This window comes from Suricata suricatta, chromosome 2 (genome assembly GCF_006229205.1).
Source record: "Suricata suricatta isolate VVHF042 chromosome 2, meerkat_22Aug2017_6uvM2_HiC, whole genome shotgun sequence".
NCBI classification, from domain to species: domain Eukaryota; kingdom Metazoa; phylum Chordata; class Mammalia; order Carnivora; family Herpestidae; genus Suricata; species Suricata suricatta.
Window position 1 is genome coordinate 99,067,041 of NC_043701.1, and position 21,872 is coordinate 99,088,912.

Consider the following 21,872-nt stretch of genomic DNA (forward strand, 5'->3'; position numbering starts at 1 on the left):
TCTCTCTGCCCCTCCCCTGCTCACACTCTGTCTCTCAGAAATAAATAAACTTTTTTTAAATCAGTAAATGGAGGATAGACAAACCTGATATGCAGAAAATACCAAACAATATATGTAGATATTCCACCCTCAAGGATGATGTGAACATAACCCCCCACCCCTTACGTGTGGACTGCACACAGTGGGTTGGAGAAAGAGTTAGGTTACAGGAGAACCCTAGCAAACCCTGCCTCAGCCAGGTGATCAAGGTCAACGTGAACAGTGATCAATCATTTTGACAGTATGTACCCTCAATATGATGTGAAGAGAACAGCACCTCACCTCTGTCATCTTTCTCCCCAAAACCCATTAACACTAATCTAATCATGAGAAAAACAACAGACAAATCCCGAGGGAGGACATTCTATAAAATACCTGACCAGCATGCCTCAAAACTGTCAAGGGCATAAAAAACACCAAGGAATCCTGAAGTAGAAATAACATAGCATCCTGAAATGGATCAATGATGAAAATAGCCAAATCTGAGCATCAGAAGACCTTCCAGTCTACCTGATGCATGATCTCTGTAGTTCTGAGAAGCAGAAGTAATTTAAAACAGTAAGAGCTTATGCCTGGGGGGTGTGTGTGTGTGTGTGTGTGTGTGTGTGTGTGTGTGTGAAGGTGATAGCATATAACTGAGGACTTGATGAGTGAGATAGGGATGGGGTGGAGGAGATACGTGTGTGTATGAACGTTTAATCAGTTCTGAGCAATGATGATGAGGTTTTTGTACTAGCTTCTACAACTATGAAGGTTTCTACACTTGATCTGAGCTCAAAAAAAAAAAAAATAAGAAATAACACAGCAAGTAAAAACCAAGGAAATCTGGACAAAGTATAGACTTGGGTATATTAGTGTTGGTTCATTAATTGTGACAAATGGACCCTCCTAATGTATTGTTTTGATTATTGATTGAGTATTGATAGGGGAAACTGAATGTGAGGCATACGGGAACTCACAACTTTTCTGGAAATCTGAAACTGTTCTAAAATAAAAAGCTATTTTGGAGTTGGAGAGTGATTAAAACAAACTCTGAGCATTATCAGAGCAGCTGATCTGTAAGCTTTTCACTAGCTTTAAAGGCTAGTGAAACTAGAAGGAACTCTAAACCTACAATAAAAAAATCAGAGTACCTGGGTGGCTCAGTCAGTTGAGCGTCAGCCCTCAGCTTGGGTCATGATCTCGCAATGTGTAGGTTCAAGCCCCACTTCGGGGTCTGGGCTGACATCTCAGAGCCTGGAGCCTGCTTCAGATTCTGTGTCTCCCTACCCTGCTCACACACACTCTTTCTCTCTCTCTCAAAACTAAATAAATATTTAAAAAATCATAAATAAATAAACATTAAAATTAATAAACATTTTTTTAAAAAGGAAAGAAAAAGAAAATCTAGATGCAGTCTCAGCTCGCAAATTCGCACTCCCCTTACCCAAGGTGCTCAGTCTGATTTTCCCCAACTATGCAACGAGGTCCTGCCTACCTCACAGGGTTGTCTTTGTTGTGAGAAGCAAAGTATGTTAATGTGATTTACAAATGTGGAAATACAATATAAAACACGAGGACTATAATAACCTGACCATGACGTTAACCAGAGTTCTCTGTCCTTTCCCAAATCAGAGCAAACAGTCTTCGGGGCTGTTGAAACTCAGTCTTCTGCCTATTGAACCAGTATCTGGATTTTCTAAGAGGTCTCTGGACCAGCAGCACCAGCAGCACCTGAGAACTTGCTGGAAACACAGTATCTTGGGCCCCGCCACCGATCCACTGAATCAGAAACTCTGGGGGCCGGGGGGGGGGCGGGCACTCTATGTTTTGACAGGCTCTGCAGGTCATTTTAGGGCTGCTGAAGCTTGGAACCGCCTCCCCAGAGAAAGTGACGGATAACTGTGATAACTGTGAGGCCTGTGCACACGCCGCATTCCTCTAGCTGGCTTCCTGCCCAACTAGCAACCACGTGGCTCTCCGAACCCCGCTTCGCATCTACTAACACTTGGCTAATTCTCACACAACTCCTCTGAGAGAGTGCAGGAAAAACAGCACTATCCACAGGGATGCAGGCAAGTCCGTGGTAACGCTAAACCTCAGGGTGAGTTAACCAGCAAGACACAAGAACATGGTTATTTTGCCCGCCTAACCTGTGAGGTTCTTAGCAGTGAAGGAAGATCAGGGCGCCTCTCAAGACCAAACAGTTTACAAACCCCCGAATTCCAACGTTCTGTCCTTCTGGTCGCAGGCAAATGTGTCAAACAAGGTGTCTTCATCTGTGGACCAGAAAAGGTAGATAAACATCCCCCTACACCTATCTGGATACACCTATGAAAATAAATCCTTTAAATGCCTGAAAACAAGAGACTTCCAGGCCTTACACAAGGCACAAAAGATGCAGAATGAAAAGTAATAAACAAACTCGGATGCTACTAGAAAAACAGGAATTACAAGTCAAGAGAACCACGCGGTTCTCATTGTTATTTAACTCATTATTAGTATTATTCCAATGGAGACACATACAATAAATGTAAGAAAACCCTGGGCTAGAAAAAGATGGCGTTAAACACCTAATTAGGGTGAGCTTTACGCTGCTCATGCACTTGTATATTTACAAGGTAGGAGAACGCGTTTCTCAGAAAAACAGACATAGGACTTGCTTGTGTCTTGAGACAGGACTATTATGCTTCAGCACAATTCACAAATAAAACATATGCATAAAACTATATGTCACCAAATAGTAATTTGTTCATTCACCTCCACTTTCCTTATTCCTCACGGACAGACAGTCTTCTGGAAAATAGAGAGTGTATCCCACAATTTATTGACGGATGAAAAAAGATAAACAATACGCCCATCACACAGGCAAATTCACCTTGATTCAAAAAACCAACTAAGAGTGAATGAACGTGCATTAGCGATCACAGCTCCTGCCTGCACATACTCAGAAAACCCATATTCATGGCCATCGACGTGATCTACTTTCTGGTTCCACTCTCCCTCCTCCGCACACCAATGAACACACCGTATTACAGCATTCGAATCCCAGTCAGACTGGTCAAAGCACATTCCCTAGCTCAGAAACACTCTGTGGCTCTCCAGCTGCAGAAAACAGGGTAGCCGTGCGCTGCCCTCAAGTTGTCCTGCATCTCGATCCTCCAGCTACGTCAGAAAGCATCTCTTGCGGCCATGGCTCACTTCCTCCTGCCTGAAATGTCCTGACCTTTACAACCTTACCGCATCTCACGGTCCTGCTCTAACATCCCTCCCAGGAGCTCTCTCCAGGTTTACTCTTTGGAATTACTGTCCTGCCTTCATTGGCAATCATAGAAGTAACACTCCCCTCCCCCGCCATTGAGTGGTTCCAAGAATTAAATCAGGTAACCTTCTTTCAAAAAATATTGAGAATAGCGTCTCATCTTTTGTAGATCATCCATTAAAGAAAGTTACTATCATTATCATTATATGGGCTTCTTACCTTATTACTAGTTACCCTTCCCCAACCCACCTATTGGCTGGCATTGCCCAAGGCACCACATGCATCCATCCCCATTCTCTCCGGACACCTGCCCAAAAGGTTGTACAGCTTAGGCCTCCCTTGGAAACCTCAGCTGCCTTAATTTCAACTAAAACTGCAGGCTCACAGAGGTGATCGCCAGCTTGACCCTCTCTTCTGAGTGACCTGCTGGAAAACTCACTCATGTCACCCACAGACTTCAAGCTTAGCCTGTTCAAAACCAAAAGCAGTATTTTTCCCCCAAAATCCATTCAACTTTCTATTTTCCCTTACAGTATTCATGGCACCTGAAATAAAAGTTATCTAGGCCTGCAATTAAATTCTAGAGTTACTTTTCGTGTTTGCTTTAATATTTACTGCAGAATAATACACTTATGTGGAAGAAAATTCGAGAGATACAATTTCAATCATCTCATACTTGCCCTTTGCCACCTCTTTTCCCTTTCTTGGGGAATCTGATATTACCAACCTCTTGCGAATCCGTCAAGAGATATTTTATATTTAGGATACATAGTGGGTACCAGTAAACATTTACCAACCAGTTCTCTGGAAAAACAAAAACAAAAGCCCTGATTTATTGCCTTTGCTGACCTCCATGGCATAAATCCTTCCACCATGGCCAATTTTAAAACTACCAACGTAGTTTGTCATTGACCAAGGAATTAAAAAGAGATGCACACAATTGGTTCTAACAAGCTGGTGCAAAATGGCTTCAGCCCACCAGTTTATGACTGTGGGTACAAAAGCATAAATAGGTACATGTCTATGCATATATAGATACAAAATATATATTATATATGGGTATACTTTTATATACCTCAATACATGTGGTACGTGTGCCACAAACACGCAATCTACACCTCGCTTTTTTTTAACTTAATAAATCTCAGAGATTGTTCCTAATCAATAGTCATAGAGCTGCCTCATTTTTAACTGCTCCGTTATTTATTAGCCAGTCCCTATTGATGGACAGTTAGATTGTCTGCAATTTTTTATTTGTTTGAACAATGCTGCAATAAATAACTTTCCACATACACCGTCGTCCACGGCTCTACACAGGGCCATTTTAACTTCCGTCAGCCGTAAATAGTGTGTCCTCAAATAGGTATCGCCAACAGTGTTAACCCATTTTGTTATATTTGTCAATCTGATAGGAGGGAAATAGCACCTCATGAAACTTTTAATTGGCATTTCTCTTCCTATTTATGAGTGACGGTAAGGTTCTCCTATGTTTAAGAGTAACTTTGCGCTCTTTTGTAAACTGTGCATATTCTTTGTCTCTACAGTAACTGTTCTTTCTCTTACCGATTTGTTGTAATTCTCTATATACTTTAAAATAATTTCTGAGATTTATTTATTTTGGAAGAGAAAGCGTGCATGCCTGCACACCTGGGAAAGGCAAAGAGAGGGAGAGACAGAATCCCAAGACATCAGCACAGCGTCCGATGCAACTCTCAAACCCACAAACCTTGACATCATGACTTGAGCCAACATCAAGTAGGACACTTAAACTGAGCCACGCAGGTGCCTCTGTAGTTCTCTATATACGGATGACATTACATCTTTGTGACACTTATTGAAATTATATTTCTAAGTTTATTGACTGCCTTTTGACATAGTTTTCTTTTGTGTCAAGTTTTTATTTAAATTCAAAATAGTTAACATATATGATAAAGCTGGTTCCAGGTGTATAAGTTAGTGATTCATCCCTTAAACAGAACACCCAGTGCTCATTTCAACGGGTGCCCTCCTTAACACACATCACCCATTTAGCCCATCCCCTGCCCACCTCTCTCCATCAATTCTGTTTGTTCTTTATAGTTAAGAGTCTCTTATGGTTTGCTACCCTCTTTTTTCCCCCTTCCCCTATGGTCATCTCTTTTGTTTCTTAAATTCCACATAGGTGAAATCATATGGTATACTTGTCTTTCTCCGATTGACTTATTTCACTTGGCATAATACATTCTAGCTCCACCCATATCATTGCAAATGGAAGATTCCGTTCTTTGTGATGGCAAAGTAATATTCCATTGTATATAAATATCACATCTTCTTTATCCATTCATCGCTCAACAGGCATTTGGGCTCCTTCCATAGTTTGGCTATTGTTGATAATGCTGTTATAAACATTGGGGTGCATGTACTCCTCTGAATCTGTATTTTTGAATCCTTTGGGTAAATACCCAATAGAGCAATTGCTGGATCATACGGTAGTTCTGTTTTTAGTTTTTTGAGGAACCTTCATTCTGTTCTCCAGAGTGGCTGCACCAGAATGCACTCTCACCAGCAGTGCAAGAGGGTTCCCCTTTCTTCACATCCTTGCCAACACCTGTGGTTTCTTTTCTAATTTTAGCCACTCTGACTGGTGTGAGGTGATACCTCATTACGGTTGTGATTTGTATCCCCCTTATGAAGAGTGATGTTGAGCACCTTTACATGTGTCTGTTAGCCATGTGGATGTCTTCTTTGGAAAACTTGGAAAATTTGGAAAAATTCATGCCTTCTGCCCATTTCTTAACTGGGTTGTTTGTTTTTTGGGTGTTGAGTTTGAGAAGTTCTTTATAATTTTGGATACTTTTATCAGATATGCCATTTGCAAATATATTCTCCCATTCCATAGGCTGCCTTTTAGTTTTGTTGTTTCTTTCCCTCTCTGTGCAGAAGCTTTTTATCTGGATGAAATCCCAATAGTTAATTTTTGCTTTCATTTTCTTTAAATCACCAGAGACTACTAAGAAATTGCTGCAGCCAGGGTCAAAGAGGTTGCTGTCTGTGTTTTCCGCCAGGATTTTGATTGTTTCCTATTTTGCCTTTAGGTCTTTCATCCACTTGGAATTTATTTTTGTGTATGATGTAAGAAAGTGGTCCAGTTTCCCTCTTCTGCATGTTGCTGTCCAGTTTTCCCAACACCATTTGTTGAAGAGATTGTCTTTTTCCCACTGGATATTCTCTCCTGCTTTGTTGAAGATGTGTTGACAATATAGTTGTGGGTCCATTTCTGGATTTTCTCTTCTGTTCCATTGATCTATGTGTCTATTTTTGTGCCAGTACCACACTGTCTTGATTACTACAGCTTTGTAATACAGCTTGAAATCCAAAGTTGGGATACCTCCAGGTTTGCTTTACTTTTTCAAAATGGCTTTGCTTATTCAGAGTCTTTTGTGGTTCCATATAAATTTTAGGATTGTTTGTTCTAGCTCTGTGAAAAATGCTGGTGATATTCTGATAGGAATTGCATTAAACGTGTAGACTGCTTACAGTAGTATAGACCTCTTACAATAATTGTTCTTCCAGTCCATGAGCATGGAATGTTTTTCCTTTTCTTTGTGTTTTCTTCAATTTCTTTCATAATAATTCTATAGTTTCTAGACTATAGATTATTTACCTCTTTGGTTAGGTTTATTCCTAAGTATCTTATGGTTTTTGATGCAATGGGATTGATTCTTTGATTTCTCTTTTTGCCACTTCATTCTTGGTGTGTAGAAATGCAATATATTTCTTGGGATGCCTGGGTGGTTCAGTCACTTAAGTGCCCAACTCTTGATTTCAGCCCCAGTCATGATCTCAGGGTCATGAGACTGAGTCCCTGGACTGGCTTCATGCTGCGCACAGAGCCTACGTAAGATTCTCTCTCAGGGCGCCTGGGGAGCTCAGTAGGTTAAGCATCCAACTTGGGCTCAGGTCATGATCTCATGGTCCCTGAGTCTGAACCCCTCTTCAGGTTCAGTGCTGACGGTTCAGAGCCTAGAGCCTGCTTCAGATTCTGTGTCTCCCTCTCTCTCTGACCCTCTCCAGCTTGCACTCTGTCTCTCTCTCTCTCAAAGATAAATAAATATTAAAAAAAAAAAAAAAGATTCTCTCTCTCCCTCTGCCCCTGCATCTCTGTGTGTGTCTCTCTCTCCAAATAAATAAATTAAAAAGAAATGCAATAGATATCTGTATATTGATTTTATATCCTACAACTTGGTTGAATTCGTTCATCAGTTCTTTCAGGTATTCTACATAGCATATTGTATAGGCCTTTTGACATATCTGGCATAAGTTTATTTTATTTATTTTGAGGGGTGAGGAGGGGCAGAAAGAGAGGGAGAGAGAATCCCAAGCCAGTTCCATGCTGTCAGTGTGGAGCTGGACATAGGGCTTGATCTAATGAAACATGAGATCATGACTTGAGCCAAAATCAAAAGTCAGATGCTAAACCAACTGAGCGACCCAGGCGCCCCTTGAAATAGTTAAAAAAAAAAAAATATCTGTCCCTGCAAACATTATATGTAGTCAAATGATACAATCTATTGTTTTATAGGGCCTAGATTTTGTGTCATATCTTGAAAGAATTTTTTAACGCCACTATTATTTCAATAGTATTTTCTGTTTTTTTCTGAGTTGTTTTAATGTTAAGGTTTGGATCTATGTGGAATTTATTTTAGTGGAAGGTACAATGTAAGACTCTAACGTTTCTACCTGATCAAACCAACCTCACTTACTATTACCTACTGGATCCTATCTGCCTTCTCCCTCAACCCCATCCCCCAGATCCCTGGAGTTCCTAGGGGCCGTCATCCTAATGTTCCCGTATTTCTGAGTGAGCTTTCCCTTCCCCTCCATTGTTACTACCCTAGTTCAAGCTCATGGCGCCTGTGCTCCCAGGCTCCGTCGTTCTCCACCAGCTCTAGAATACTTCCTCTAAGAAAGCTTCCACCATGTCACCTCCCTGCTCACTGTCTACACAATGAGACCAGGATCCACTGCACATGGGGCCCAACCTACCTCTCCATTCTCATATCCTGTCACTTTTCCCATTTAAAACAGTCCTTATCATCAAACCGGAGGGTTCCTCGTTCCTCAAAGATGCTACGCCCTGACTCATCCTGCATTCTTGGCAGGATGTGCTTTCTACACAGTCCTCTGTTCCCTTCCTCTGTCCCAAACCCATGTGTCCTTCGAAGCTTGGCTCAAATGCCCACTTCTCTGCAAAAGCGCCTCATGTCAGCTCTTTACTGCTTATTATGTTCAAGCAGGGAAGGGTCTTGGTTCTGTTCAGCAGCAGTTGCCCTTTTTTAAGGGGTCAGACACAGAGGGGTCAGGTCTGAAGGGTCTGTCTGACACTTTGCTGCAAAAGTCCTCCCCTTTTTAAAGGGATTTCATTGGTCGTGGGCCCCTACAGACCTCTTCTGCTTCTGCCTGTTATCGGTTCTGGGTGTCAGCTGATGCTGGTCCCAGCAATACCTCATGACCGCAGCACATTTACCTGTTTGGTCATTATTTGACACAGGCCCCTTCTTGAGACGAGGGACTCCATTTTGCTCTCTACAACCAGTTCAAGGAATTTAAGAGGAGGCTGGAGAGACAAGCACTGGCATAGCTTCCTGGAAACGGAGGCCAGACCACAACAATGTGGTACAGACAGGAAAGGTCTGGTCAGGACACACCCTCAACAGCAGAATCCCAATGGCCCTTGGCACTGGACCCAGAGTACGGCAAGAGGCATGTGACCAGCCTGGCTCACAGGGCCACCTGTGGCCAAGGAGAATGGAGCTCTTGTTCTAGACTCAGCAAACTAGATGCAAAGAAGTGATTCCTCCAATGGAAATCGGGAAGGGTAAGTGGATGTTGGACAACCAAAGAACAAGTATCGCTCCTGAGCCTCTGTTCGACCATTAGTAAACTAAGATGGCAGTCACCACAAGTAATCATTGGAAAGCACTTAAGCTGACACATGGTAAGTGCTGCATCGTTACTAGGTGCCATTGTTATTTTCATTATTCTTTGTAATTATATGCCCTTAAAGGCAGCATGGCTCCCCATTCCCTAATGACTCAAAGCACACCTAGTTAATTCTACATACACCAGAAATCTGCTTGGAGCAGTTCTGAACCTGAACCAGACAGGCATTAAACCCCTCCTCCTAGTCAGTTTCACCTGGCCTCTGAGAGCAGCACAAAGACATAAAAAGGGCAGAATTTTGCTTGGACCATCCTCGAAGGAGGATCCCTGACCCCATTCTCTTTCCTTCTCCTTCTTCTGACAATCAGCAGCCTGAATCACGACCTACAGAAAAATGGAACTTACCTCCCCAGGGCCCCAATCAAAATCCAGACTCATTCCCTTTGAGCCACATACCTCCACTGTAACTAACAAATTCTCTGTGACTGCTTACTATCTCTGTCTCCTTCTAAACTATAACCTGCTCAAGGGGAGCCTCCACATCTGGATAATTCATCACCATTTCCCCTGGACGCAATCTGGCACCTGACACGATGTGTGTCCTCAATAAATGCTTCTTACATGTCTGAACAGAAATCATATTCCCTGTTTTCATTCCAGGGAGGTATTTACTTCAAGTTTAATAATGTCTATGAGATTAAAAACATAAAATTGTCCAGTGAGATTTAAAAAATAGCTTTTGCTTCCAAACATTTCAGATCACCACCCATCACAGATGATTCGGGGAAGAAAATTTGTTTTTTAAGACTTACACTGCAACTTTAAATTTCCTGTATTATAACACTTGTTATCAAGAAAGAAAACAAGTGTGGGAATCGTTAATGGTACTGTTTTTTTTTAAAAAAAATTATTTTTGACAGAGAGACAGAGACCAAGCATGAGTAGGGGAGGGGCAGAGAGAGAGGGAGACACAGAATCCGAAGCAGCTGTCAACACAGAGCCCGATGCGGGGCTCAAACCCATGAACCATGAGATCATGACCTGAGCCAAAGCTGGAGGCTCAACTGACTGAGCCACTCAGTCGTCCCAGTGGTACTGCATTTTAATATATATGTGGAGAAATGTTATACTGAGAAAAGTGACCCAAATGTTTTTGAAAAATCAGGTTTTAATATGTTAACTGAAGAGAGTAAACAAAATAATAAACTTGATTTTATATTGACAGTCACAGATCCTTTGATGATCTCTGGGGCTCTTCATGGCAATTTAATTCTGTTCTGCTTACATTAAAGCTATTTTTCAATTCAGGTCCACTCTCTATGAGTAAACACGACATCCAGAGAGCAACATAATACTCGCCTAAAGAGATTCTGTATGAAGGCAATGTGTTTCCCAGCTGTAAATCCACTTATTACTATTTAATACTCATATTCCACTCATATTCCAGGGGTCTTGGGGAACCTAGAAACAATCACATTCTGATTCACAAACAGGTTGAGGCAGAGCGATTATAAATCAAGTGATCATAAATCAACTTCAGGCTTATAAACACTGTGACTAAGAACAATGAAATTACCATTGCATTTTCTACATTTCTCCAAGATGAAGGAAATCAACTTCAAAACAAAAGAATCAGGTAAATAACTAAAGGAACAATTCCCTCGTGCTGCTCTTCCATCTATTTAAAAATTTTTTAATGTTTTATTTATTTTTGATACAAGAGCATGAGAGGGGAAGGGGCAGAGAGAGAGGGAGACACAGAATCGGAAGCAGGCTCCAGGCTCTGAGCTGACAGCACAAAGCCCAACACGGGGCTTGAATCCACGAACGTGTGATCATGACCTGAGCCAAAGTCGGAGGCTTAACTGACTGAGTCACCCAGGTGCCCCTATTTTAAAAGAATTTTTAAATTTTGGCATACGATTAGCCCAGGAATGGCAGTGCAAGGCTACAGCCTGCCTGTTGTAAGCTTCTACGAAGAATGATCTTTGACTAAGTCCGTATTTCTCAATCTTTTCAAAAAGAGGAATCATTTATGAAAAATACTGTACTTCAGACTTTTAAAAAAAAATTCAAATGCCTCTGATTTTAACTTATGTGAAATCTCAAACATATGCAAAGGTATAAAGCAACAGTCCCAAAAGAAATGTCATATGACCCACATATGAATTCTAATTTTTAAGTAGTCAGTTGAAAAAACAAAACAAGGGGCGCCTGGGTGGCTCAGTTGGTTAGGGGGCCGACTTCGGCTCAGGTTATGATCTCACAGTTCGTGGGTTTGAGCCCCGCCTCAGGCTCTGTGCTGACAGCTCAGAGCCTGGAGCCTGCTTCTGTTTCTGTGTGTATCTCTCTCTCTGCCCCTCCCCTGCTCACACTCTGTGTGTGTCTCTCTCTCAAAAATAAACAAACATTTAAAAAAAGAAAACAAGTAAAATCAGTTTTAATTATATAGTATTATAATATACCTAAAATATTGTCATTTGAACATATAAACAAAAATTACTGAGGTAATTTTACATTCTTTTTCATATTCTTTGTATATTTTACCCATACAGTATATCTCAATAAGAATTAGCCATGTTTCAAGGGGCCAATAGCCATTTGTGGCCAACAGTTGCCCTAGAGCAAATATAGGGAATCATATTAGAAATCCCATGAATTCTCCAGCTGGCTAACAGACACATGAAAACACGTTTAACATCACTCATCATCAGGGAAACACAAGTCAAAACCACAATGAGACACCTGTCAGACTGGCTAACATGAACAACTCAGGCAACAACAGATGTGGGCGAGGATGCAGAGAAAGAGGATCTCTTCAGCACTGCTGGCGGGAATGCAAACGGGTACAGCCACTCGGGAACACAGTAGGGAGGCTCCTCAAAAGATTAAAAAGAGAACTACTCCACAAGCTAGCGACTGCACTACTAGGCATCTATTCAAGGGATACAGGTGGGCTGTTTCAAAGGGGCACATGCACCCCAATGTTTATAGCAGCGCTATCAACAACAGCCAAAGTATGGAAAGAGCCCAAATGTCCATCGACAGATGAATGGATCAAGAAGATGTGGTATATATACATATACATATATATCTATACACATTTCTATACATATATATATATACATATATACACACACATACACACACATACATATACCATGGAGTATTACTGCACAATCTAAAAGAATGAAATCTTGCCGTCTGCAACTACCTGGATGGAACTAAAGGGTATTATGCTAAGCGAAATTAGTCAGAGAAAGACAAATATCGTATGACTTGTTATATGAGGAATTTAAGATATAAGCCAGATGAATATAAGGGAAGGGAAGCAAAAGTAATATAAAAACAAGGAGGGGGACTAAACATAAGAGACTCTTAAATATGGAGAACAAACAGAAGGTTGCTGGAGGAATTGTGGGAGGGAGGATGGGCTAAACAGGTAAGGGGCATTAAGGAAGACACTTGTGAGGCGCCTGGGTGGCTCAGTCAGTTAAGCATCCGACTTCGGCTCAGGTCATGATCTCACAGACCGTGGGTTCGAGTCCCACGTTGGGCTCTGTGCTGACAGCTCAGAGCTTGAAGCCTGCTTCCTATTCTGTGTCTCCCTCTCTTTCTCTGCCCCTCCTCCACTCACACTCCGTCTCTCTCTCTCTCTCTCAAAGTAAACATTAAAAATGTTAAAAAAAAAAAAAAGAAAGGAAGACACCTGTTGGGGTGAGCACTGGGTGTACACATAGGGGATGAATCACTGGAATCTACTCCTGAAATCACTGATGCACTGTATGCTACCTTATATATAAATAAGTAAATAATCAACTATTTCTTAGAAGTCCCATGAATTCATCAGCCAACTTCAGTAATCATTAACTCATGGGCAGCCTTGTTCCCTCTAAACCCTCTCCCCAACCTCAGATTATTTTGAAGCAAATGCTAAAAATCACAGCATTGCATCCATGTTCAAATATCATTGATTTTTTTTAACAGTTGTACAGTTGCTCAAATTGGGATATAAACAATCAGTTCTGAGGATCTCTTTTTAAGGACATTTCTGAGGACATTAACACAACAGAAGTTGTACTTTTGGTAAAATCCTTCTTTCATTCAGATGTTTATCGCACCTCTGTCCTGTGCCACACACTGCGCTGGTCCCAAGACAGGACCATGAATGAGACCCAAGGAACTCCCGGCTTAGTTCCTGCCTGCACCCAGGACGACTCAAGGAACAACAGCAGTTCCATCGATGGGCAAAGGGTAAATAAAACATGGTATTACGTACAATGGGTGTTTAGGCAAGAAAACAGAATGAAGTACTGATTCATGCGTAAGAGATATGAACTTTGAATACAATATGTTCGCTGATAGAAGCCAGACACAAAACCACATAGTGTATGATTCCAAATACATAACATGTCCCGGACAGGCGAGTCCGTACAGACATAAAGTAGCTGAGTGGGTGAGAGAGGAGGCTGCTGATGGGTACGGATTTCTTTGGCGGAGGCGATGAAGTGTTCTAGAGTGAAGTATGGTGATGGTTACACACCTGTGAAGAGACTAGAAACCCACTGTATACTGTAAGTGGGTGAATTGTATAAAATATGAATTATATCTCCGTAAAACTGTTATTTAAAAATAAGTAAAATTTGTTACATTCACACAGTGGAATATAATCCAGCTATAATATAGAATGAGAAAATGCCTTCCAAATTTTTTTTAATGTTTATTCAGTTTTGAGAGACAGAGGGTGAGCAGGGGAGGGCACAGAGAGAGGGAGACACAGACTCTGAAGCAGGCTTCAGGCTCTGAGCTGTCAGCACAGAGCCTGATGCAGGACTCGAACCCATGAACTGCGAGATCACGACCTGAGCTTAAGTTGGAGGCTTAACCGACTGAGACACCCAGATGCCCCAAGAAAACTTTCAAACAAAACAAAACATTCCAGTGACCAACCCTCCGTACCCCCAGCCACCCGATCCAGAAGCTTTGGGAGTGGGGCTTAGGTAGGGACATTTTTTAAAAGATCCCTAAGTAATTCTAATGTAAGCCAAACAAGAGTCTACAGTTTCAAGAAAGATTCAGCGAAGTGATCAACAGTTACAAAATGGTATGGCAACAGCTCCCTATAAAATGAATCGGCACAGAGTGGCAAGAGTGTTCCCCAACTTTAACGTGGAGGGGGCAGAGGAAGACTTCTTGCGAGGGACATCCAGGCTGCAATGTGATGGATGTGCGGGAATCAGCCAGGTGAATATGGGTGAGGAAGAAGAGATTACAAAGAAAACAGAAGTTTCTGCAAAACTGGGAGGCCAGAGGGCACCTGGGTGGCTCAATCAGTTAAATGTCCAACTTCAGCTCAGGTCATGATCTCACAGTCTGCAGGTTCGAGCCCTTTGTCGAGCTCTGTGCTGACAGCTCGGAGCCTGGAGCCTGTTTCGGATTTTGTGTGTGTTTCTCTACCCTCCTCCACCTGCTTGCGAACGCGCTCTCTCTCTCAAAAACAAATGAACATTAAAAAAAAAAAAAAAAAAAAAAAAAACCTGGGAGGCCAGAGCACATTACGCATAGCCCAGGGGACACAGGCAGGATGCCGAATTTAGTTCAATGTGACTGGAAAACACAGAGCAAAGTGATGAATGACAAACTGGCAGCGGGAGCTGATTCACAAAGGATCTGGGTAAATCAGGTTACAGATGTGAAATCTTCATCTGTCAATAAAAATTGACCAAAATTTAGTTTAAATTCCGTAACAGTTTTAATTCATTTTTAATAACACTACCATACATGTGAAAAAATAGCACACATAAAAGGCATTTATTCTTGGATGTTTGTTTGGTGAACGGGTCTGAGATCTCCCTACAATATCTCCAAGGTGAAAAACAGTCAGAAGAGGGACTTTCCATGGATTTAAATAACTAGGATTTCTTTTTCTTCATCTTAAATCAATGAAGACGTTATTAGAGTATTGTGGATCAAAAAGTAGGAAACAAAATGCCACATTCCAATTACATTTTTCACACAGTATTCTAACAAGATATAACCAAGTATAATTCTTTCATATTCTCGTTTGAATTGAGCACCTACTGTGGATAGGGCACCACGCTTAGTGATCAGAGGAAAAGAAACAGGAGGGATGCATACTAGCTGTGCTTTTTAGGCATTTACAATCTAGGAAGGGAGGCAATACATTTGAATAAATAGCTCGGCCAGAAGGCAGTAGGGTGGGGGGACTGGCTGGGTGCGGGGAAGTGTGAAAGGAACAAAGTGCTAAAACAAAGAAAGAAACCAACATACTCAGCAGTCAGACACTAAACTGAGAGCTCTTTTTTTTTTTTTTTAATGCTGTGAGAGATTAAGTTCAAAGACATTATTCTGGCAGAAGGTGCTTAGGAATGTAGCCTTTAAAAAGTTGGTTTTTCACAGCGAGAGACAATGAAAGTACTTCTAGGCAATGGGAGTGGATGGATGGGCCAAGGCAAAATGCTCAGTCGCTGAATAAAGTTCTGTTGCTGCCAGTGCACAGAGTTGGGAAATGAAGGCGGGGGAGGTGGGCCCTGAGTCCAGGCCACAGGATCCCGACTTTAGGCTAAGGACTCTGCACTTAAATGGGAAGAGAAAGGACTTGGGTTTTCAGACTCAGATCCACCTTGTGTTAGCTGTAAAGCAGCCTCATCTGGAGTTTAACTTTTCCAACCCTGGCCCGGGAGTATATGAACAGTGCCTGCTCTGAGGATTAAAGGCAGTAAGTCATATACAGCACGCATGACGGTAGGGCACAACTGTCAACTATTGCTGCTGTTATTAATGTTGTTATTATTAACTATATAAGCCACTCGGGATGTTTTAGCAACATATGTCAGCACGTAAAGAACTGACCTGAATGTGATATGAGACACGGTAGGAGGAGAGTGTGCCTGCAAGTCAGGTAGGACAGTGTAGGAGTCCCTGGGATCCTGACTAAGGTGGTGCGAGGGCAACGGGAACGGATCCATGTGAAAGATACTGAGGAAGAGAGGGATGAGGGTTGGGGTAAGCATAAACGTGGCCTTAACAGTAGTGACTCAGAAGCCAAGAAGGAATTTTCCAGAAGAGTGGGGCTAAAAAGCTGATGAATCAGATGTAGACAGAAAAGAAGTTTACCGGGAACTAGCAACAACTCTCAATTATACCTGGAAGGCTCTTTCATCTTTCTTCCTGTGCACCCCCCATGATTTCTGGGGACATTCCAGGTTGGACGGTCCCCCAACCCTCTCTGGAGTACTCCTAAAATGGAATTAACCATTAAGAAAATATAGTATTGCCAAGACGCGCATTTTAAAACTGGATTATCCAGACCCTAGTGCAGGGAAAAACATTATTATACTCCCTAAAATGGGAATGGAAGAAGAAAAGCAAATGGTTGCTAATTCCTTTCCACCCCCATTTTGCCATTAGCCCTTTAGGCACGGTAACCATGAAATTCTTATCTAACTTCTCCTTGCCCTCCGTTTTATTACAAGAGTACAGAGAAATGTAGTTATTTTACTAAAAGGTTGCTGCAGCAGCTTTTAGAATTAGTAGTGATTTCTGACTCTCCTCTGTTCTACATATGGGAACAGAGGAACTGTCTTTCCAGAACTTTCCTTAAGAGGCATAAAGCATTCCTGTGTTCAAAGTTCATTTACCACATTGGATAAAACCCATCAGATTTCTCTTTAGATCTAAGTGCAAGTGTAAATTTAGACTTAGGTGGAAGAAGAATTTCCTTCCCTTTTACATTACTAAAAGTCAGTCCCCTTTCTGCCAAGCCTGCAAACCATAAACTCAACCACAAAACTCAATGGCGGATAAGAGTCTCAACAATTCAGAAAACAGTACAACTAGACACTTAATATTGGCAGGGATAACTTTATAGCCCAGCCTCACATGGTTTTAATATTGTGTCATTGACCCTCTCATAAGTTACCAACTCACTAAACAGTGGGAGCAGGAGAGAATTCTATGTACTGGAACGACCTAAAGATTTAGAGTCAGAAAAAGTACTGACAAAACCTAGCTCAGCAATTTACTGTTGACCCTGGCATGTTCCTGAACCTAAGCTGTGGGATTTTTGACCTGAAAAATGGAGACAACCTTATTACAACACTGCCTATCCGATGGTAAAAATTAAATGAGATAATACAACCCGGTAGTATCTGTCCTACCTCATAACTATTAGCTATTATTGAAACTGTTATCTCAATGATAATATTCTTTTCGCCAAGCAATACAGTTTTGCTACAAATAAAGCTAAGCATCTATTGGTTTTAATGGTGAAAAACATATTTTAGTTTCTTGGAAGTGGTCCAGCACAACAGAAAATGGACTGGAATTCTAGTTATGCCAGGATAATCTTGGGGAAACTGCTAGAGCCTAACTTCCCATCTGCTTAGATATACCTAGCTAATAATAACACTATGATAATGTTTAATGAAGTAGTCAGTGTAAGTTCCCAGCACATACCCAGTTTCTAGTAGGTACTCAAAACAATAGTAGTTACTATTTGTTAAATTTCTCAATAGAAAAAAAGGGGGGTAAAAAAAGCATGAAAATCAAAACCAGCTATGAAGTCACCATTCTTTATATTTTACAGAGAAGCTGGGGTGGGGTTTTTTTTCCCGTTTATTCCATAAATTTTTCTTGCACACCTACTGTGTCGGGCACTGTTGTTGACTTTGGGGATGGAGAGATGAACAAGACAGACAAGGTCTCCGCTTTCCTGGAATTTCCAGTAAGGAAGGCAGACAGGAAACAGCCCAAGGCGATCATTTCAGAGAGCGCTGAGTGTTACGAGGAACCCCAAACGGGAAGGGGGTGGGGTGCTAGCAAGTTGGTGGGGGTGATGGTCATTTAGCTAGGGTGCATTTCTGCCCAGAATTGCCTGACTGGTCTCCTTTGGCCACAAAGGGGAACTTCATCTTGTATAATGCTTAGGGGTAGAGTGTGGAGGATCAGAAGTCGGCCCTACATTTTTTCCTGTCTGTGTGAGGATCTCTTTTGCAGCTGCAGCTTAAAATATTTCTAAACGACCCAACTCAGTTCTCAAACTCTGAGTGTCAGCGCAACATTGGGGGCGGGTGGCGAGGTTCAGATGCACAAACTTCACAGACCCTTCAGCTAAGGGGTTCCAATTGAGGCTGGTAGTTTGTGAGACGCAGGAGGAAGAGTACAGTGTGCGGAAGGGGGGCTGGCAAATTCATTAACCCGGCTAAGAAGTATCTGGACGACCTACCATTATGCCCTCCAATGACTACAGGCTGCAAACGCTTCCCAGGACGCGGGAACGCCCCAGCCGTTTGGAAAACCGGGAGTGGGGCGGGCCGAGCCAGAGGACCCAGGCGAGCCCGGCGCCTGCCAGGCCAGTGTAGCCCGCGTGCCCCCAGCACACCTCGTCCCGCGGAGGTGGGAAGGCCGCGCGCTCGGCCCACTTACACAGGTTTCCTGTGTCTCTCGCCCCGGGGCCGCGCCTCTCGGCTGCCCAGGACAGCCTCTTCGCACCAACCCTTCGGCGCCCGGACCCAGGCCCTGGCGCTCCGCGCTTTCTCGCCGTCGATCCCGGCCGAACCGTCTTTCCCAGGACGGAGCTCCAAGGTGGGCAGCACCCCCGCTCTACCTGCTCGGGGCTGCCCCACCAGCCAGTTCTTCCCCGAGCGACAGGAGACAGACTCCGCTCCTACAGAGACTGTTGGCGCCCCTCAAACCGGAGCCCCTGCGAGCTCGCACCGCTTCTGGCCCCCACCACCCGGGAACCCTTCCGGTTGGCGTCCCGGCGCTTACCTGCACGCTCCGCCGCCGGGGACGCCGCCGTCTAGCTCTCCGGTACCCGTCTCCGGGCTTCGCTCGCAGACACGGGAGGAGGCAAATCCGGCTTCTCCGGTCCCCCTGCCAGCCGCAACAGACGGGCGGGGACGGCCACTAGCGGATGGACAGCAGGGCTGGAGTTCGCGCCGCGCACCGGCCGCCGCGCGCTGGAGTCCCCGGCGCTGCCGGGCTTACTGGCGCTGCAGTCGCGCAGCCAGTTCCCAGTACTTTGCCGAGAACTTCTCCGCGCCGCCTGTAGATTAGCGGGAGGTGCAGAGCCAGGGGCTGGAGCGAGGAGGAGGAGCCTGTGGCCGCTCTGGGGGCGGAGCCACACGTGGAGGGCTGGGGGGAGGTGGCCACACTCCCACCAATCAGGAGCCGACCCCGAGAAAGGAGGTGGGGCGATGATCTTGGAAAAATGTGCGGATTCCGTGACGCAGTCAGGGCTGTTGGGACCCCAGGTTTCCCGCAGGTGGGAAGGGCGGAGGGAAGGGAGAGCTGCAGCAATGTAGAAAAGGGGCTACTGGCAGCTCAGCGAGCAGCCTGCGTGCTGTAGGAGCTCAATAAATGTTCGTCGAGTGGCGTTTTCAGACCAGGGAAGGAGGGAGAAGACAGGGCGGCGCGGGAGGGGCTTACGGAGAAGGTTCCTGGGGACATACGTGCAAACCGGCAAAGAGAACTCAATCTCTTGAGGAAGTCAGAGGCAAAGAGATTGAGAACGGAGAAAAAAACGTAGTGGAGGGAGGATTGCAGGCATTGGACCACGAAGGGCAGAATCGGTGTGGGACCCCCGCCCAAGACCCTAACATCCAGAGGCAGTGACGAAGATTGGCGCCAGGGGCCCCAAGAGGAGACCTGAGAGGAGTGTAGTTGTTTTGTTCTATGCCGTTCCTTTGTAAGGGGGAAGGGAGAGAGAGCATCCCAGTTACAACTAAAGTGCCAGAGTCCCTTTATAGACGAGGAAGTCCACCCGACTTAACTGCCCAGTCGCCGCTCGGCCTCCTTTGATCTTAGCGTGAATGCAGCAACTCATCACCTGGGGTCAGTTTGGAGACTGCAAGATGTGTCGAGTGCCGCAGGTGGCGGGGTGGGAAAGGAATGGTCAGTTACTGGGCGCCTAGCTATGTGTGCGTGGAGCAGATGTGGCCTTGCTTCAGTGATAGTGGCAAACCAGGTTCCTGCTCTCAAAGAGCTGACGTCTTATTGGGGAGACCTATCATAAACAAAGAACACGTACAAATATAAACAAAGGAGTAAATACTGAACTAAGAGCACTGACGTAATTGCTAAGCAGTTTTCTTAAGTGTTGATGTCTGCGATAGGGAGCTATGAAATGCCCAGAGGGCCGCTTGGAGGAGGTGGCTTTTTCCCCCCCCAGGGTCAGAGCTGCCACACCCCAGTCTCCCGGAAGAACGTTCCAGGAAAAGGAAATGGAAAATGTAAGGTATTTAACTTCCCTTAAGACCTATCTAACTAACCTGCCTGACGGAGCTGAGCAATGAGTGTGGCTTGCTAGGCTCCGTGCTCGGCCCAGATTAAATGCTCCAAAATGTTAAATTCTAGCGCCACATCTGACCTGTGGCGCTCGACGTATTTCCAATCTCCCAACTGACCCCAAATTGAGGTTTCTATGTCTTGCCAGAGCCATACTATTCACGTTTCATTCATCGCCCTCTGTTTTTCGGCTCTCTGGAAGCATCCCTGTCGCGGAACGCCTGGGACCGACAGTTTTGGATGTGGCAGGCGGCGAGCGAAAGCCAGGGGATCCGGACGCGCTGCAGAACGAACTGACTGTGCTGCTGCCCTCGTCTGACACGCGGAAAACCTCAGCAGAGAAGATCTCAAAGCTAGTGAATCGGAAATTCTTAAACCACCCGCACCCCCTCCCCCGCGCGCACCCGAAGAACGCCAGGTGGACGAACGCGTCTGGCAGGCGCCGGGACCATTCATTCTGATTTCAAGGAGGCACCTGGCCCACGGCCCTCCCGGAATGCCTGAGAAGCTCAGACTTTGTTTTCCCAACCCTTCCTCCATTTCTCGGTAATTCCTCTTCGAGAGAGAAGCTCGCTCTTTCCTCCCCCTCCAAGCTCTTTTTTTTCTTTTTTTCATTTCCTCTCTCCACCTCCCACTCTTCACCCTGTTCCATTAACGTTGTTGTTTTGTTTTGTTTTGTTTTCACTGCGGGAGACTAGCCTTAAATCCTAAAGGAAGTGATTTGCATAGGGTTTTATTGTTGAACCTAGCATACTGTTCTTGGGTTTTTCTTAAACTTCTCCCAAATAACCATGTGTGTCTATTTTTTTTTCTATTTGTACTTAAGGCAGTTAATCATATTCATATTGTCCCCTGCCTCCATGGGAAAAAAAAAAAGTAGAATTGTGCCTTTTCATAGTTTCATTTCCTCTTCTCCTAAACAAGCTTCCAGACTCACCAGCTCCTAAAAGCAAAAGGAAAAAATAATTAAAGTTGAGTGCCGTGCAGGGGTAATTATTTTTGATAAAGCTCATTAATGTCCTAAATTAGCTTGCTCAGAGTTTTATTTTAAAGCAAGGACCTGAATGTCTGCTCCAGTGGAGTTCAATGGTTGCATAGCAAGAGCTTCTAAAAACCTTCTTTGAACTGTTGTTATCTTTGGAGACATACCCACCATGGTGGGAACTTTGCAAAGCTGGCTGAACGTTCTAAGCTTCTGAAATTCACCATAGGTAAGCGGGTATGTCTTGAGCGAACGTTTTTTGATGGTAACAGAAGCTGGTGATAATAGAGCTTCGTGGTGGGGAACTCCGAGGCCTCTAGAATCAGACTACCTGGGTTTCTCTCCTGCCCTGGCCACTTCCTGATTCTGAGAGCACCT

At 43.9% G+C, this 21,872-nt stretch overlaps 1 protein-coding gene and 2 non-coding genes across 7 annotated transcripts in view; 2 read left to right on the plus strand and 1 right to left on the minus strand.

Moving 5' to 3' along the window:
• OSBPL3 (oxysterol binding protein like 3) overlaps positions 1-19,326 on the minus strand; it is a 175,579-nt gene extending 156,253 nt beyond the window's left edge. For all 5 annotated transcript variants that reach the window (XR_003905087.1, XM_029930393.1, XM_029930381.1 and 2 more), the window contains exon 1: positions 18,995-19,326. The gene's annotated coding sequence lies outside the window, so the exon portion shown is untranslated. The remainder of the gene's footprint in view (positions 1-18,994) is intronic.
• On the plus strand, positions 498-577 carry LOC115286191. Its single transcript, XR_003905936.1, has one exon. It is a non-coding gene; the product is annotated as a small nucleolar RNA U2-19 (small nucleolar RNA).
• Positions 747-816, plus strand: LOC115286189. The gene has a single exon (XR_003905934.1). It is a non-coding gene; the product is annotated as a small nucleolar RNA U2-30 (small nucleolar RNA).
• Positions 19,327-21,872: the final 2,546 nt, after the last annotated feature.